Raw genomic sequence first — 17,643 nt, forward strand, 5'->3', positions numbered from 1 at the left:
CTGTCAGAGGGTGGATTGACAGGGAGTGGAGGCTGCCTTGGCCCATTGGGGCTGTATGAAATCAGCTTAAGCCGGCAGTGTCCTTTCAATCCGAGAGCCAGACTTTCGACAACCTCCCACCCACATGCCCCCATACGGTAGCGACTCACCTTGGTTGATGAAATGCTTCCGTGGCAAAAGGCCGGCCCCAGACAAAGACAGGGCCAGTAATTCAAGGAGGAGGATGAGGAATGCTCCCGTCATCTTCTGGTCAGCTCCTCTGAGCCTGGAGATGGCAGAGCGAATCTAACACTATTTACCAAGGCAGTTCCACTGGAATTGTATCGTATTGACGTGTTCTGAATCGAACACCACGACAACTAGTTGATTGGAGTGTCCTCCTTACTTGGAAGAAACTCAGCAGGCTGAATCCGTGATCGCTTTAAATCATTAACATGTGTACTCAACCTTCGTCACAACTTGGGCTTGCTCCACCTCACTGCATCGAATTTCAGAGACTCTGTCCAAATTTCACCTCATTCTTCACTGAATCAAACTACTAATCATTTCCCCCAATCCCGCAGTGTGTCAGAGAAAGACTGTGCATGGTGGACCGGACTTGATGGGCTGAATGGCCTGACCTCTCCTCCAATGTCTTTTGGCCATTCGGCCTATCGATTTCACACCGACACTCTAAGCATAATTCTGCCCTGTATTTTCTACAGAGCTCATCTGCCCAGACTGCACATCCTTGCCACATTGTGGAGAAACGTCCGATAGCCAGTCCACCTGAGCCTGCACATCGTTGAACTGTGGGAGGAAACAGCAGCACCCGGAGGAAACCAATGCTGACACAGGGAGAATGTGCAGATTCCACACTGACAGTCACCAAAGGGTGGAGTCGAACCTGTGTGCCTGGCGCTGCGAGGCAGTAGTGCTATCCACTGAGTGAAATTGCAACACGCATTCCTGGTAGACAGAAATCCAGAGAATATCTCTCACGACGGGAAATGAAGTAGGCTATTCAGAACGTCACATCTGCTGCACCTTTTAATGGGACCATAGCTGATCTGACGAACCTCTCCTGCGCCTTCCCTGTCTTCCCCCATAAACCCAGAATTCCCGCACTCTTTAAGATTCACACTCTCTTTCTCAGTCTTCAATATATTGAATAACCATCATCATCAGCCCTCTGTGGTGAAGAACTACATAGTTTCACCCACCTCCCAGAGCACAGTCCCTCCAACATTGTGGAGGTCTCAAAGCACTGACCCTCTGATCGTACTTACATGCTCAGTGCTGACCATCTGACAGTGCCTATTCCCTCATCACTGACCCTCCGCTAGTTCCCACTGTCTCAGCGTTGAACTTCTGATTTTGCCGAGTCTCTCAGCACTGAAATCCCGAGCGTGCGGTGCTCCCTCAACACTGAAACTCAAGCAGTGAGGAATTCGGTCAACAATGATGATCTAACAATGCCACACTACCTCAGTATCGACCTTCTGATAGTGGGACCCTGCCTCAGCACTGACTGTCTGACAATGCAGAGCTCCATCAGCACTTCCTCTTACATTTTGGGAACCCAGCAGCAATGACGGACTGAAAGCACACACTCTCTCAGCACTGACCCCCCCACAGTGCCCAGTCCCTCAGCACTGATTCGCTGACAGGTCAGCACTCTCTCAGCACTCTCTCAGCACTGACCTGTCCTTCCCCAGTACTGATCCTCCAATCGTGCGGTGCTCCCTCAGCACTGAATCTCTGACGTTGTGGAGATACTTCAGCAGTAACCCTCCAATAGTCCAGAGTTCCCTCAGCACTGTCTCTTCGACATTGTGGAAATCCATCAGCACTGACCCTCTGACAGAGATATTTCCTCAACACTGACCATCCAACAGTGGGACACCCCCTCAGCACTGACTTCCGAGAGTGCGACACTCCCTCAGGACTGACCCTCTGAAAGTGCCCACTTCCTCTGCACGGAATGGCCGAAAGAGACCAGACCCACACCACTGAGTGCTCAAGAGTGCCAACTCACGCAACACTGATCATACAACAGTGCTGCACTCCCTCAGCATTGACGCTCCGACAGTGTGGAGCTCGCCCTGCATTGCTCACTCTCTCGGCGGAGCAGGTAACGGCTGTCAGGGTGTGTTTATTTTAAATTGCAGTATAGTCCAGTTATTGCTTTTTTAACGGTTAAAATTTAAAGCGGACCCGGAAGCTGGTGTCGCGCTAGCACACCTGGGAAGGTTTTTTTCTCTATAAAAGCGCGCAGGCGAGGAACCCGAGGCACTACAGGGGGAGAGCCTCCTCTAACCTAATAATAAGACCCGTTGTGGTAAGCAGGTAAGTGCTGCATTTTGCTTATTTGCTTCTTAAGTTCCATTTTTTTTAAAGTTTACCTTTTAGAGGGATGGCAGCGAAGGCAGTGCAATGTTCCTCTTGCAAGATGTTTGAGGTGAGGAAAGCCATTAGCGACCCTGCTGATTACACTTGCGGGAAGTGCACCCATCTCCAGCTCCTCCAAGACCGTGTTAGGGAACTGGAGCTGGAGTTGGATGAACGACGGATCATTCGGGAGGCAGAGGTGACCATAGATCAGAGCTTGAGGGAAGTAGTTACTCCGAAATTTATAGACAGATGGGTGATAGTGAGGGCGACTGGGAGGAAGCAGCCAGTGCAGGGACCCCCTGCGGTCGTTCCCCCCAATAACAGGTATACATTTTTGGATACTTGTGGGGGGGAAGACTTACCAGGGGTAAGCAACAAGGTTCAGGCCTCAGGCACGGAGCCTGTCCCCGTTGCTCAGAAAGGAAGGGCGGAGAAAGGTAGAGTGATAGTTATTGGGGACTCAATAGTGAGGGGCACAGGTATGCGGTTTTGCGGGGGCGACAGAGACTCACGTTTGGTATGTTGCCTCCCAGGTGAAAGGGTACGTGACGTCTCTGATCGTGTTTTCCGGGTCTTTAAGGGGGAGGGGGAGCATCCCCAGGTCGTGGTCCACGTTGGCACCAACGACATAGGTAGGAAGAGGGGTGAGGATGTTAGGCAGGCTTTCAGAGAGCTATGTTTAGAAGCTCAGAGCGAGAACGAACAGAGTTGTTGTCTCTGGTCTGTTACCCAAGCCACGTGATAGAGAATCGAGGAATAGGGAGAGAGAACAGTTAAATGCATGGCTATAGGGATGGTGCAGGAGGGAGAGATTCCGGTTTCTGGACAGCTGGGGTTCTTTCTGGGGAAGATGGGACCTCTATAAACAGGATGGTCTACACCTGAACCTGAGGGGCACCGGCATCCTTGGGGGGAGGTATGCTCGTGCTCTTTGGGAGGTTTTAAACTAACTCTGCAGGGGCATTGGAACCTGGAATGTAACTTTAGGGTACAGGACCTTAGGTGTAGGGAGGTTAGGAACAAGGCATCGATCGCGAAGGACGGTGACAGTAAACAGGATGGTGGCTTGAAGTGTGTATACTTCAATGCCAGAAGTGTAAGAAATAAGATAGGTGAACTTGCAGCGTGGGTTGGTACCTGGGACTTCGATGTTGTGGTCAGTACAGAAACGTAGGTAGAACAGGGACGGGAACAGCAAAGAGGCGCTTCTGCAGCTGTACAGGGCCCTGGTGAGATCACACCTGGAGTACTGTGTACAGTTCTGGTCTCCAAATTTGAGGAAAGACATTCTGGCTATTGAGGGAGTGCAGCGTAGGTTCACGAGGTCAATTCCTGGAATGGCAGGATTGCCTTACACGGAAAGACTGAAGCGACTGGGCTTGTATATTCTTGAGTTTAGAAGACTGAGAGGGGATCTGATTGAAACGTATAGGATTATGAAAGGATTGGACACTCTGGCAGGAGGAAACATATTTCCGCTGATGGGGGAGTGCCGAACCAGAGGACACAACTTAAAAATACGGGGTAGACCATTTAGGACAGAGATGAGGAGAAACTACTTCACCCAGAGAGTGGTGGCTGTGTGGAATGCTCTGCCCCAGAGGGCAGTGGAGGCCCAGTCTCTGGATTCATTTAAGAAAGAATTGGATAGAGCTCTTAAAGATAGTGGAGTCAAGGGTTATGGAGATAAGCCAGGAACAGGATACTGATTGGGAATGATCAGCCATGATCATATTGAATGGCGGTGCAGGCTCGAAGGGCTGAATGGCCTACTCCTGCATCTATTGTCTATTGTCTATTGCAGGTTCCAGGGTTTAAATGTTTTAGTAGGGTCAGAGGTGGGGGTAAAAGAGGGGGAGGTGTGGCATTGTTTGCCAAGGAGTGTATTCCAGCGGTGGAAAGGACGGTGGAGGAAGATCTGCCATCTGAGGTAGTTTGGGCTGAGGTTACAAATAGGAAAGGTGAGGTCACCCTGTTAGGAGTTTTCTACAGGCGTCCCAATAGTCCTAGAGACGTAGAGGAAAGTATTGCAAGGATGATATTGGAGAAGGGTGAAAGTAGTAGGGTGGTTGTTATGGGGGACTTTAACTTCCCAGATATTGACTGGGAAAGCGATAGCTCGCGTTTGTGAGATGGGTCGGTGTTTGTCAAATGTGTGCAGGAGGGTTTCCTGACACAATATGTAGACAGGCCAACAAGAGGTGAGGCCATACTGGATTTGGTTCTGGGTAGATATGAGAATTGGACGTAGTTGAGCACTTCAGGGACAGTGACCACAACTCGGTGACTTTTACTCTAGTGATGGAGAGGGATAAGTGTGCACTGCAGGGCAGGGGTTATAGCTGGGGGCAGGGAAATTATGATGCAGTGAGTCATGACTTAAGATGTGTGGATTGGAAAAATAGGCTTCAAGGGAACGACACAAATGATATGTGTTACTTGGTCAAGGAGCAGCTATTGGGTGTCCTTGATAAGTATGTACCAGTCATGCAGGGAGGAAAGGGTCTTGTGAGGGAGCCGTGGTTTAATAAGGAATTGGAATCCCTTGTAAAAGGGAAGACGGCGGCCTGTGTAAAGATGAGGCGTGAAGGTTCAGTTGGGGCGATTGAGAGTTATAAGGTAGCCAGGAAGGATGTAAAGAGAGAGCTAAGAGCAGAGAGAAGGGGACATGACGGGGACATGGTAGAATTAGGGAACACCCTAAGACTTTCTATAGGTATGTCAGGAATAAAAAGATGAGGAGGGTAGGTATCGGTCCAGTCAAGGATAGTAGAGGGAAGTTGTGCGTGGAGGCAGAGGAGATTGGAGAGACACCATATCAATACTTTTCGTCAGTATTCACTCAGGAACAAGACATTGTTGCTGATGTGAATATTGAGTCACAAGTGATTAGAATGGATGACTTTGAGGTATGTAGGGCACAGGTCCGGGGAATACTGGAAAGGGTGAAAATAGATAACTCCCCTGGGCCTGATGGCATTTATCCTTGGATCCTCTGGGAAGCTAAGGAAGAGATCGCGGAGCCATTGACCTTGATTTTTATGTCGTCGTTGTCTACAGGAATAGTGCCAGAAGACTGGAGGATAGCGAATGTGGTCCCCTTGTTCAAGAAGGGGAATAGGGACAGCCCTAGTAACTATAGGCCAGTGAGTCTCACTTCTGTTCTGGGCAAAGTCTCAGAGAATTGTTAGGGATAGGATTTATGAACATCTGGATAGGAATAATGTGATCAAGGATATTCAGCATGGTTTTGTGAAGGGCAGGTCGTCCCTCACAAACCTTATTGAGTTCTTTGAGAAGGTGACCAAGGAAGTGAACTAGGGTAAAGCAGTAGATGTAGTGTATATGGATTTTAGCAAGGCGTTCGATAAGGTACCCCATGGTAGGCCACTGCAAAAGTTACGGAGGTATGGCATTGAGGGTGCATAAGAGGTTTAGATTAGGAATTGGCTGGCTGGAAGGAGACAGAAGGTAGTAGTTGATGGTAAAGGTTCATCTTGGAGTTCAGTTACTAGCGGAGTTCCACAAGGATCTGTTTTGGGACCATTGCTGTTTATCATTTTTATAAATGACCTGGAGGAGGGGCTTGAATGCTGGGTGAGCAAGTTTGCGGATGATACGAAAGTCGGTGGAGTGGTGGACAGCGAAGAAGAATGTGGCAGGTTACAGCGGGATATAGATAAGTTGCAGAGCTGGGCAGAGAGGTGGCACATGGAGTTCAATGTAACTAAGTGTGAAGGCATTCACTTTTGTAGGAGTAACAAGAAGATGGATTACTGGGCTAATGGTCGGCTACTTGGTAGTGTGGATGAGCAGAGTGATCTTGGTGTCCATGTACACAGATCTCTGAAAGTTGCCACCCAGGTAAATAGTGCTGTGAAGATGGCATATGGCGTACTTGGCTTTATTGGTAGAGGAATTGAGTTCCGGAGTCCTGAGGTCATGTTGCAGTTGTGTAAGACTCTGGTGCGGCCTTATCTGCGGTATTGTGTGCAGTTTTGGTCGCCACACGATAGGAAGGATGTGAATGCACTGGAACGGGTGCAGAGGAGGTTTACCAGGATGTTGCCTGGCATGGTCGCAGGATCGTATGAGGAATGGCTGAGGCACTTTGGGCTGTTCTCATTGGAGAAAAGAAGGTTTAGGGGAGATTTGATAGAGATGTACAAGATGATTAGGGGTTTAGATAGGGTTGACAGTGAGAACATTTTTCCGTGTATGGAGTCAGCTGTTACTAGGGGACACAGCTTTAAATTAAGGGGCGGTTGGTACAGGACAGATGTTAGGGGTAGATTCTTTACTCAGCGGGTTGTGAGTTCATGGAATGCCCTGCCAGTATCAGTGGTGGACTCTCCCTCTTTATGGTCATTCAAGCGGGCATTGGATAAGCATATGGAGGTTATTGGGCTAGTGTAGTTTAGGTAGGCTTCGGTCGGTGCAACATCGAGGGCCGAAGGGCCTGTACTGCGCTGTATTTTTCTATGTTCTATGTTCTATGACCCATCAACAATTCGGAGCTTCCTCAGCACTGACCCTATGACAGTGCCGCTGTCCCTCAGAACTGGCAGTCTGAAAGTAAAGAGCTTTCTCGGCACTGCGACATCGACAGTGTGACACTCCCACAGCACTAAGCCTCCAACACTGCAGCAGTCCTTCAGCACTGACCTTGCGACTGTGCTGCACTCACTCAGCCCTGACACCCGGACAGTATGGAACTCTGACAGCAAGTAACCTCCAATACTGCGGAGATCCCTCAACTGTGAAACTACGATAGCGTGTGGCTCGCTCACCGCTGAGTCTTCGACAATGTGGCACTCTATCAGCACTGACCCTCTGACAGTGCAGGACTCTCTCTGCAGTAATCTACCATTAATGCCGCCCTCCCTCAGCACTCACATTTTGGCAGTGGACCACGTCATCAGCACTCACCCTCTGTGAGTGCCAACGTCCCTCAGCACTGGCCCTCCAATAATGTGGAGCTAAATTAGCACTGAACGTCCAACTGTAGGAAAATCCGTCAGTGGTAATTCTCCGACAATGCTGACTCCGTAAACGCTGACCCTCTGACAGTGTGGACGTCCCTGAGCACTGATCATCAAACTATGCGGCACTCCATAGTTTCCATCAGAGTGGCATTCCCTCAGGCTGACCATCTAACAGTACCACACCTCCTGAGCACTGACCCTCCAACAGTACGGCGCTCCTTCAGCACTGACCTTTTGACCTTGCGGATCTCCCTCACCATAGACGGTAAACAGTGTGTCATCCCCTTCGGGCTGTCCCTTTGAGGGGGCCACACTCCCTCAGCATGAACCCTCTGAAAGTGCCTCGTCCCTGAACACTGATACTCCGACAGTGCAGAGAACCCTCATAACTGAGTAGTAGACCGTGTGGCACTCACACAGCATGGACTATCTGACAATGCTGCACTCCCACAACACTGAACATCTGACCTAGCGGCACTTCTTTAGCACTCTCCCTACGACTGTGAAATATTTGCTTCAGCAGTGACCATCCAATAGTGTGGAAGCACTGACTTTTCGACAGTGCAGCATTCCCTCTGCTCTGACCATCCAACAGTGCGTCACTCTGACATTATTGGTTCCCTCAGCACTGACCCTCTGGAAGTATGACACTCCCTCCACACTGACCCACTGACAGTGCGAGCTTCCTCCACACTGACCTTTGGAATGTTCCTGTTCTTTCAGCACTTATCCTCCGACAGAGTGGCATTCCCTCTGCACCGACCCTCCGATAGTGCAGAGACCGAGCAGCATCGTGTCTCTGACAGTGTGGCACTCCCTTAACACTGACTCTCCAACATTGAATCAGTCCCTTAGTACCGACACTTCGTCAGTGCGAAGCACCCTGACACTGATTCTCTCAATATGCGGCACTCACCCAGCACTGTCCCTCTGACAGTGCTGCACTCCCTCAGCACTGAAGTTCTGACAGTCTACATTCCTTCCGCACGGACACTCAGACAGGGTGGCATCCCGTCAGCACTGGCCCTCAGCAGTGCGGAGCTCCATCAGTGCTGACCCGCCAACTTTGCCGGCTCCAGCAGCACTGGCCATCCAACAGTGCCCACAGTCTCAGCGTTGATCCTCCAATAGTGTGACACGACCACAGCGCTGAACCACTCACAGCGCTGACCAACCAATACTGGCTGCTCCCTCAACAGTGCCCCTCCATCAATGCCCACTTCCTGAGCACTGACCCTCCGACAGTGCAGTTCTGACAAAGCACTAACCCTCCGACAGTACAGTGTTTCTGTGGAACTAACCTTCCAACAATACACTGCGTATAAGGACTGACCCTCCAACAGCACCCTCTGCCTCACCACTGACCTTCTAACTGAGCACACGTTCTCAGCACTGCTCCTCTGACAGTGATGTAATGTGCAGCACTGATCATCTGACAGAGCCTCCTTCCCCAGCATTGAGCCTCGAAGGGAGGTTACTTTCACAACATGAATGTCTGGCAGAACTGTCTCCATCTGCGCTGACCCATTAATATTGCCCACTTACTTAGCACCTATTCTCCAGCAGTGTGGTGATCCCTCATCAAAGACCTTTTGACAGTGCTGTGCTACCTCAGCACTGACACTCTGATAGTGTCCGCTCCCTCAGCACTGTCCCTCTTCAAGTCCTGACTGCCTCAGCACTGACTGTCCAGCAATGCGTAAATGCCTAAACACTGATCTCTGACAGGACTGGTCGCATCCAGACCTCGTAATGATTATCTCCAGCCTGTACTCCCAGTTGCAGCCGCACAGGCTACGCAATGGCTAAACGTGGCATTTTGCCATGTCACGATTACCCTGGCATTGTGACTAGGTAGAAGCTACAAAATATCAGCGTGTTTCCTCCATATTCTGGCATTCCTGTCCGAACGACACCCCACTCACGTCCCCTAACTCCTAGTCAGTGTGAGCACATCCTGATCCCAGTGAGTAATGCGAGACAGAAAATACTCAGTGATCAATACAGTGAGTTTTATTGCTTTGTTTCAGAAAACTGTGGATCAGACATTATTATATCTTCATAACTGAGCTGAACCCGAAGTTCAGAATGGGCAGACAGCACAAGTTGAAACTCAGTCATGCCTCGCTCTGTTACTCATTCGGTTTTCCCTTCCTCAGTCTTTCCAACAGCAGAACTTGTTTCCGTCACATATCCCACTGAGAATCGTCTCACTATTGTCACAGTGCATTTGTTTACAAGTTGCACCCAAACTCATGCAATCGCTGAAGAAACCTGGGAATAAGACAACGCGACTTCATTATTATCAACAATTAGTACTACAAGTATGATGCAACCAAGTGATACAGAGAACTGCACTGTGCAGTGTAGTTTAACAGAGGGATACAGAACGAAGAACTACCCAGAGTTTTCAAAGTGTTTTTGAACCAATAGTGAAAACATAACTGTGCACTGTGCTTAATGTGTGGTGTAATGGAGGGATATCGAGAGCAGAATTGTGCATAGTTATTTATGCGTGATGCAACTGAGAAATATTGAGAGCAGAACTCTGTACTGAGCATTATATGTGGTGTTTGTGAAGGACATTGAGAAAACAATTGTGCATGTTTTTTTCTGTATGGTATAACTGAGGGATACTGAGAGCAGAATTGCGCAGCTTGTCTTAAGGGTATCAGCACGGATACATTAAGTGGAGATTCACCGTATGCGAAATGGAAATCAACTTTTCAGTCAGTTGAATTCGAAGATTCAGTGTAGAATCAGATTGAATGTTACTTGAGATGTGATAATCCATCTGTTATTGCGGCTACTAAAAGGCTGAACCGTTCTTTCTAAACTTTGAAATTGCACGTTCCCAACAATCCTTGTGCTGTTCAACAAAGCTGTCAGCCTATTTTTGAAATGTCCATGTCCTTCGTGTTAATTGTACACTTCGAACCTCTTCTGAATACGTCCATTGATTAGCCTCAATGAAAGCAGAAACAAAACAATCTGACACCTCTAGCTTAACAACCAGGTTTCAGTGTGGGACCTTCCTTTTCCTGTATGACCACAAGCTGCGATCATTTCACTTTGGAGATCAGAGCTGTACACAGTTCTCCGACTGAGGTCAAACGATTGGGAGCAAATTTCTGGGGGAACGGACCAGCTCGTTTTGAACCAGGGAGTTCACGAAATCTCCCATGGTGCCTCACAGGACCACGTAACAAAAATGCTGCCACAGCACACCAGGATTTGCCTCAAAATTATTTTCGTTCAAGTGTCTTAAAGGCAGAGAGATAGAGAGTGAGAAATAAACAGCGAGAGACAGAGAGGAGTGGGAGACCTAGGCAGAGAGAGATAGACAGATAGAGAAGCAGAGACAGAGACAGTGATAGAGGGAAACAAAGATTATAAAAAAGAAGCAAAAAGAGATACGGATGGAGATAGAGAGAAAGAGAGAAAATGCAGAGACCGAGAGACAGAGACAGGGATAGTGATAGAGAGACATAGAGATCATGAAGAGTAAGAGAGACAGAAATAGGGATGGAGATAGACAGAAATGGAGAGACAAAGGGAGAGACTGAGAGCGACGGAGAGAAATGCCAGAGAAAGAGAGATATAGAAAGAGAGAAAAAAATCTGTGTGTGAGAGAGAGAGTTGAGAGATGAGCAGTTCAAAGGAGATTTAAGGAGAAAGTTTTCATTCTAATGTTCCCCTCTCAACTTAAATACATAGCCTCTGGTATTAGATATTTCAACTCTGAGAAAGATTATTCTGACTCTTAACTCTATCTTTGCATCTCATGACTTTATAGACTTCGACAAAGTCTACCTTCAGCCTCCATCGCTCCAGGGAAATCATATTTCTCTCATGTAGAGTTGCCAGTGTTGGAGTTTACAAAATTAAAAAGCGCATAATATCAGGTTAGAGTTCAAAATGTTTATTAAAAAGCCTTGCATTCGAAAAGCTGCTACTTTGTCAGTTCGCTGGCGGGGGGGGGGGGGGGGGGGGGTGGTGGGTTGGATCCTGTGACACAGAAGGAATCGTATAATATCCAAGTATTTCTATGTAAACGGCAACCACACATTCACACTCATGCTCAGTCATTCAAACACATTCTCACACACACTCTCGGACACTCGCGTACCCAGACTCATGCACACTCACACACCCACTCACACACACTCACATAGACCGTCCTCCCTCATACTCACACTCGCACACATTCACACTGACCTTCCCCACACACTCACACGCTTACACAGACATTCTCCCACTGTTGCACACTCACACACACGTACACAGAACCTCTACACTCTCACATGCACACGCTTACACAGACACTCTCCCACATTCATATACTTACACTTACACAGACCATCTTCCACACTGTCACATTCATGCACTTACGCAGACATTCTCCTAAAGTAACACAGTCAGACGCACTTACGCAGACGCCCTGCCACATTCGCACAATTGTAGATACTTACACAGCTCCTTCTCACCCATACACACGCTTATACAGACCTTCTTCCACACACATATACTCACGGGCATTTACACCTACGCAGACCATCCCCTACATGCTCACACTCACACAATCTCACACATACTTACGTACACCCTCTCTGACACACAGACTCACACTTGCATACAGTTTCCACCTACTCCAACGCTTACACAGACGCTGTAAGACGTCCTTTCATATGCATGTGCACACTCAAACACAATACGCCCACTTACACAGCCACTCTTCCCACACACTCACACTCACACACTGGCACACAATTCCACAGACACATTCCCATATGATCATATCTACACAAAATCATTCACACATAAAGTCACACACAGGCCCTCCTCTCACAAACTCGCATTCAAACAGACTTACATGCACTTTCCGCTGATTCTCTCCCAAACACTCACATACACTCACAAACGTTCAAACACAGGCTCACACAGGCACATACACTAGCTCAGCCGTTCCTGGAACACAGTCAAATTCAGATTGACTTACAGATAGCCCCTTTCACATATTCACACACTAACACATTAACGTATACACACACACACACACTAGCGCACACACTCACACTTACATGAACCCTCTGCCAGCTCTCACTTTCACACCCCTGTATAGTTCCTCTCGCACAGACACATCAACACATTGACGAACACAGACACAGACCCTCCTCCAACAAATTTAAACAGACAATCTCCCACACGCAAACATGCACACACACTTACACATACATTCACGCACACTTACACAGACACTCCTCTGACACTCACACACTCACAACATTTGCACACACTTTCTCCCACACACATACACTAGCACACACTTGCACATATCTGCCTGTAACAGTTTTACAACTCGTTCACACACTCTTACAAAGACGGCATCACATACATTCACACACACTTACAGAGACCCTGGCCCAGCCTCTCACACACGCTCCAACTCACTTACACAGAATCTTTCCCATACTATCACCGACATGCACGCACACTCACACTTACACATGCCCTCCTTCCACAAACTCACGCTCACACACACTGAAACATTCTTCCATGGATATTTCTTCAACAGTCACACTCATATACCCAAACAGACCATCCTCCCCTATACATAGTCACTCACACTTACACAGACCCACCTCCCAGATACGGACTCACATATACTGACACACACAGAGATAAAGACCAATTAAATGGACCCTTGCCCACACAAAAGCATGCACACACTCACAATCACACATTCAGAATCACATGCACAGGCAATCCTCTTACATTCACACATGCTTACACAAACCTTCTCCCACACGCACACTCACACACATTTACACACACCTTCTCCAATACACACATACATACACACAAAGATGTTCGACCATGCACTCACACTTTTACAGACCCTAGTCAACACTCTCATCACACTCACACACACTTACACTGAAACTTTCCCATACTTTCACACACACACGTCCTTACAGAGATCCTCCTCACCCACACACATTCACAAGCACACATACACGCTTCCCACTGAACATCTCCCAAACACTCACACTCACACAAAATTACACAAACTCTCATCACTTACCCACGTCACACACTTACGCAACTCCGTTCCCACACACTGATACACACACGTACGAATTGCACAGACCCTCTGCCCACAATATACTCATGCACACACATTCACATATACACAAACAATCAGGCACACATCCCCAAACACAATCACACACAGTTGAGCAGACATTCTTATAATACACAGACACACATTCACATTAACACACACTTCCAAAAACCTTCCTCACACACACATATGCACACTCATTGACCCGCACTTACACACTTCCAACACAGACACACACTCTTTCACAGATATTCCCCAACAAACACAAACTCTCATACAATCATAAACACACACACAGCCACACACTCGCACAGACCTACTCACATACACACACATTTACACACTCAGATATTCTCCAACAAAGACACACTCTCACATATTCACAAACATAAACACAGGCGCACACTTACAAAGACCCTCTCCCATAACCTCAAACAGACCTTCTCACATCCACAAATGCAAACACAAAATCACATACACTCTCACGCACGCCCAGTCACAAACACCCAACTGTACACATATACTCGCATACACACTTCAATAGAGTCTTTCCCACACACTCACATTCACTTACACTCTCATGTACACAGACACACTCACACAGACTCACAAACACTTACACACACTACAATGCACTGTCACTCACACACACTCATGTACACACACACGCAATCACACAGACCCTATATGGATACGCACTCCCTTGCACACATACAATATACATACTTACAGACCTCACTCCCACACAGACATAATGTCTCATACTGACATGCACATAAACGCACACAGATGCTGTCACGCACACTCACACTGGCACAGATACTCTACCAATTCTCACACTTTCATACTCATCACTTATGCAGGCCCTCATCAAATGCACTCAAACACTCACATGCGGACGGCACGATGGCACAGTGGTTTGCACGACTGCCTCACAGCACTAGAGACCCGGGTTCAATTCCCGCCTCAGTCTACTGTCTGTGTGGAGTTTGCACGTTCTTCCCGTGTCTGTGTAGGTTTGCTCCAATTTCCTCCCACAGTCCAAAAATGAGAAGGTTTCGTGAATTGGCCATGCTAAATTGACCGTATTGTTAGTTGAAGAGGTAAATGTAGGGGAAAGGGTCTGGGTGGGTTGCACTTCGGCGGGTCAGTTTGGAGTTGTTGGGCCGAAGGGCCTGTTTCCACACTGTAAGTAATCTAAGATACACTCATTTAAAGAGACCCTACTTCCTCTCTTGCGTACACACTTACAGTCAGGTACAAACCTTCTTTCACACACTCACTTACGCAGTCACTCGTCCCACCTACATCTACAGTCCTAAACACTGATACAGGTACTTACACTCACACACAATTGTACAACCCCCGTCCCCCACACTCTCACGCATCCTTACACAGATCCTTTCCTATGCACTCAGAAAAACTCACATATATACGCACAGGTTCACAGACCGTCCACCTGCACCTACACTCTCACTCACGCTCGCATATACTCACTCATTGTCACTCACAAACACACTATCACGGACAATTAAAGAGACTCTCCTCCCACTCACTCAGAACCAAGCAAACTCACACAAACGTACACATACTCTCTCCCAGAAACTATCACTCTCGCACACTAAAGTATACTTACAAAAATCTTCCTCCAACGCATTTACGTTCATGTACACAAGCCGCCTCCTATCGTGCACATGCAGTCGCACACACGTAGACATGCACTCCTCCCAAATGCACACAGTCACAAACAATTATACAGACTCTATTGCACCATTCACACTCTCACACATACCCACATGGATATACACACACTCACAATTACTTACACAAACACGACTCTAACGCTCACAAATTCACACAATCATACACATGCACATAGACACTCATCCCACACGAGCACAATCACACACACTTATACAAGTATTCCTCCCTCACACACATTTATCCACACGTTCATGCTCCCTCTCCCACACACACTTACACACAACTACACAGACCACAATCCCACACACACTCTCACACTCTTATTTTTCACGCAAACACACAGAGAATTATACACACTGTCACAATTTCACATACCCTCCCCCCACGTGCACACACTGACATTTACAGACCTATACGTGCTCTCTCCCACATGCACCCTCAAGCAAACTTAGACAGCCTTTTTCCCGTCATTCACTCACACACTCAGGAAACCTTGCAAAGACCCTCCTCCCATTCATTCACACTCATACTCATTCTCACTCACATACTCATGCACAGTAATCCCCGCGCCCCACACACTGACAGTTGCACATATTCTTCACCCACATTCACAAACAAACTCACATGCCTTTGCATGCTCTCTCCCATTCACACACTTGCACAGATGTCTCCACCCACACACACTCATACAGACCCACTACCTACAGACTGGCACTCACACACAGTCACATAATATTGCACAAAATGTCTTCCCACACACACGTTCATACCCACAGGCATGCACAAAGACAATCCCATGCACTCAATCTTACATGGACTCTCCAACCACACTCACACACACTGAAACACCCATTCAGGACCTCTCCCACACACTCACAGAGATTCCCACACACTTAGACTCTCCACTCACGCGCACAGACACTTACACAAACATTCTTCAACACACAAACTCGCACTCACGCATGCTCACTTTGAAAGACTCTCCTCCCACGCACTCATATACTGACAGAAACCATTCTTCCACATACTCATACTCTCTCACACATGCAGAACCTATACCACACAATGACACTCGCACTCACTCACAAACACTCACGTACTCACACAGACTTTCACAGCACCTCATCCTACATGCTTACAAACACTCACATACACTTGCACAGACCACCGACCCATACACACAGTCTCATGTGTACGTGCATAGTTACATTGTCCTTCCTCTCACATACATTCAAACACCTATACAGACTCTCCTCCCGTACACACATACTCATGTGTACGCAGGCATGCTTATGCATACCTTCTCCCACACACACGCACTCAAATGCACTCACATATACCACACATTCACTTACATTGATCCTTAACCCACATTCTTGCACAGAGTCATGCATACTCACACACACTAACAAACACTCATGCATAATCACACAGTTACACACAGTTACACAGATCTCTATCTCACTCATGCACACTCAAACTTAAAGGCACTCTCGCCCATGTAGACACAAATATTCACACTCGCACTATTATTCAGACCTTCCACATGCAGAAGCTCACTAACCCACATGCACTAAACCCCTCCCACAAGTACACACTCTCACAAACTCACATATGAACATGCACACGCTCTCACACACTGTCATCCACATTCTTACACAGAACCTATACATCCACACTCTCACACACGTATACAGGTTCTCTCCGAAACACAGTATCACAAACTTAGACAGACCTGCCTTCCTCCCTTGTACCCACACTCACATCGACTTACACAGACCCTCTCTCTCTCACACACACACTAACACACATAAGCTGACACACACTTTCACGGACCCTTTTCCATGCAGACACACACTTTAGCAGACACTTTGCCAAATGCACACACTCAAACACTCAGGCCCTGACTCACACTTACACAGGCCCTCCTGCTGCACTCATACACTCACACACACTTTTCAGGTTCCTCTCCCAAAAACAGTTACACACTCTTCCGCAGAACCTCCCTCACACACTACACACACCGCTCCATACACACAGGTGCACAAGCGCACCCACTTATATAAGCACACACTTTGACACAGACACTCGTCCAACTCAATCACACTCACACATTCACATATGCTTGCATTGTACACCACACACACTCACATATTCACACTTGTACATACCCTCCACCCACACTCAAACACATACACTAATGCACCCGTACATATTCTGTTCTATACATACACTCCCACACAGTTCGACAGACCCTCTTCCCTCACTCGCACACACAGACATATGCAGATTCTCCTCACAGACACACTCATAACCATAATTATGCAGAGCTGAAAAATGTGTTGCTGGAACAGCGCAGCAGGTCAGGCAGCATCGTAGGAGCTTGTAGAGGAAGATAATTATGCAGCCTCCCACACAAACACACACACCCTAATGCACACTTGCACAGACCATCCA

Source organism: Chiloscyllium punctatum, chromosome 51, assembly GCF_047496795.1.
Source record: "Chiloscyllium punctatum isolate Juve2018m chromosome 51, sChiPun1.3, whole genome shotgun sequence".
NCBI lineage: Eukaryota > Metazoa > Chordata > Chondrichthyes > Orectolobiformes > Hemiscylliidae > Chiloscyllium > Chiloscyllium punctatum.